Below are 2656 nucleotides of genomic sequence, written 5' to 3' on the forward strand. Positions count from 1 at the left end.
ACGCCTCTCTTTTGGTCTTTCGCTGCTCCTAGGATGAAGTCCCTGTTGCAGATGAGAGGTCCTTCATGCTCTTCCGGCCCCTGGAACCTATCCTGCCTGGAAGCATTCTTCTCCTCCCTCATGATTCCATTCCTGTCCTTCCAATTTGTAACATTGCTCCTGATGACTTTTCATTTCACCGTTATCTGTTCCCTCACTAATTTCCCAGCTTGAAACCCCATCCTCTGGGGGGAACTTCCCTGACCACCTGTGTCCCTTCCCAAGCCACAGGTGCAGCTCCCGCCAAGCATCCTCAAATCTCTCTGATTTCATAGTCACAGCACTTATCTCACAGTATTAGAATTGCTTAATTGTCTCTTTTTGTCCCAACCTCTGTGCCTGTTCTTCTTGGCAGCCTGCTGCCTAACCCAGTGCCTGATTTTAGCAAGAAGGAATGAAGCTTTGTCCTTTACAATGTCTCCCAGCTCTGCTCTGTGCGCCTCACAGTCCTGTTCTATGCCATGTCTCTCTTACACCTGGTGGGGAAACAGGTGCAATTTAGCATCCTGGTTGAGGGGCTCCTTCATCTAATCCCCCCTTCCAGAGGCATGAACCATTGTCCTCAAGCACCATCTTGATCATATCACTCCCTTCCTTAGAAGTCCACAATAGCTCCAATTGCCTCTTGAATTAAATTAAAACTACTAATCATGGCCTTCAAGGATCTCCACCAATTAGCTGCCTCCCTACTCCCACACCTAACTGCTATCCTCTTTTCACAAGCCCTCAAGTGTGGCTTCCCTGCTGGCCTGCAAATCTGCCCTATGTCCATTTCCCTCTTTACCCTCCCATGGCACTCTTTCCTTTGTTAGCGTTCTTTCGGCATATTCTTTTCCTCTCCTCTTTCTTCCCCTACTTTAAAAATATTGCTCAACCAACATGCTAGTGGCTCATGCCTGTGTAATCCTAGTTACTTGGAAGGCCAAGAATGGGAGGATCATATTTCAAGGCCATCCTTGGAAAATAAGATTGGGAGACCCTTTCTGGACCTATAGGTAGGCACAATGGTGTGCTTCTGCCACCCCAAGAAACAAGGCTAAAATCAGGGGGGTTAAGGTGTCAGGCTAGCCTGGGCAAAAACCACTATGTGAATCAGCCTGTATGGAAAGAAACTGGATATGGTAGCACACATCTGTAATCTCAGCAAGGCTGAGAAGCCTAAAGTAGAGGAATTTGTTTATAATATCACAGAGCTTTCTATTACAGGTGCCTCGAAACTCCGGGTCTAGAACCTCTGGTTCTGAGAGCATAGTGTGTTTTCCTAACCTTTCTCAGGAGGTCTCTGTGTCAGTAATGTTTATGTGCATGCTTTGAATGATGGTCCAGGTAAGTCTTGGGTTCTTTAAAGGTGTAAACCTTAAAAGTGGAGACCCAAGAGAAAATCTGGGGATTGAATAGAGGATAGAGAAGTGAGCCTTTATGAGTAGTTTATATTGTTTTGATCCAAGGTATGCTGCAAATGCAGTCTGAAGTGGGAAATAGCATCTTTCTAAATCCTGATCCACAGCTGGGAATGTGGCTTAGGGGTAGAGCACTTGCATAGCATGTATGAAGCCCTGGGTTCAATTCCTCAGTACTACATAAACAGAAAATGCTGGAAGTGGTGTTGTGGCTCAAGTGGTACAGTGCTAGTCTTGAACAAAACAAGCTCAGAGATAGCAATCAGACCCTGAGTTCAAGCCCTAGCTGGCGAAACAAAAACAAAAAGCAAGAAATCCTGATCCAGTAAGTTAAGATGTTTCCTTTGTCCGGTAGCAGTGCGGATCCCTGTCTGGCTGCTAGACCACGATTTACAGTATAGCCAAGATAATAGAGTACAGACTACCCCCAAACTAAACCAATCAGTCCACCCTGTGTCACAGTGCAGCTTTCCCAACTCAAATCACCTGTACTCCAAGGTAAACTTACAAAACCTTGGTAAACCTCATTAGCTGTCAAAAATTGGATCACTGCCATTGGTAAGCCAGATGCCACTGGATCCTTCGTCATGTGTGTCATGTGCAAGATGCTTTGAAAAAGACTGTTAGCTATTAAGCCACAGAGAGCAGCATTAAGTCCGAGGTATGTTGATCCATGTTAAAGGACATTTCTGTCTTCCTGGGGAAGTTGATTAATGTTTTGGTTTCTGATATAAAAGATTAAGTTTTCCATGCTGGGAAGGTGGCTCAGTGGTAGAGTGCTTGCCTTGCATACATGAGGCCCTGGGTTTGATACCTCAGCACCACTTAAACAGATAAAGCCGGAAGTAGTGCTGTGGCTCAAGTGGTAGAGCGCTATCCTTGAAGAGCTGAGGGACAGCGCCCAGGCCCAGAGTTCAGGCCCTGCAACCAACAACAACAGAACATTAAATTTTCCTTGGTAGTATAATCTGGCTTATGATTTTTCCATCTTAAGCCTCCCAGCAGCTGGCTCCTGGGTTCCTCCTGGGCTGCTCAGGTCTTGCTACAAGCTTTGCTTCACTCTCCTGGCGGCAGCCATGAAAAAAGAACTTTCAGGGCTGGGAAGGTGGCTCAGTGGTAGAGCGCTTGCCTTGCATGCTCAAGGCCCTGGGTTCGATTCCTCAGCACCACATAAGCAAAAAGAAAAAAGCCGGAAGTGGCCCTGTGGCTCAAGTGGT

The 2656-nt window shown here is 46.4% G+C and overlaps 1 pseudogene; it reads right to left on the reverse strand.

Moving 5' to 3' along the window:
• Positions 1–1310: 1310 nt before the first annotated feature.
• The window catches only part of LOC105990057, a 35203-nt pseudogene continuing 33857 nt past the window's right edge, over positions 1311–2656 (reverse strand).

Source organism: Dipodomys ordii, unplaced genomic scaffold, assembly GCF_000151885.1.
Source record: "Dipodomys ordii isolate 6190 unplaced genomic scaffold, Dord_2.0 Scaffold62, whole genome shotgun sequence".
In the NCBI taxonomy this organism is placed as follows: domain Eukaryota; kingdom Metazoa; phylum Chordata; class Mammalia; order Rodentia; family Heteromyidae; genus Dipodomys; species Dipodomys ordii.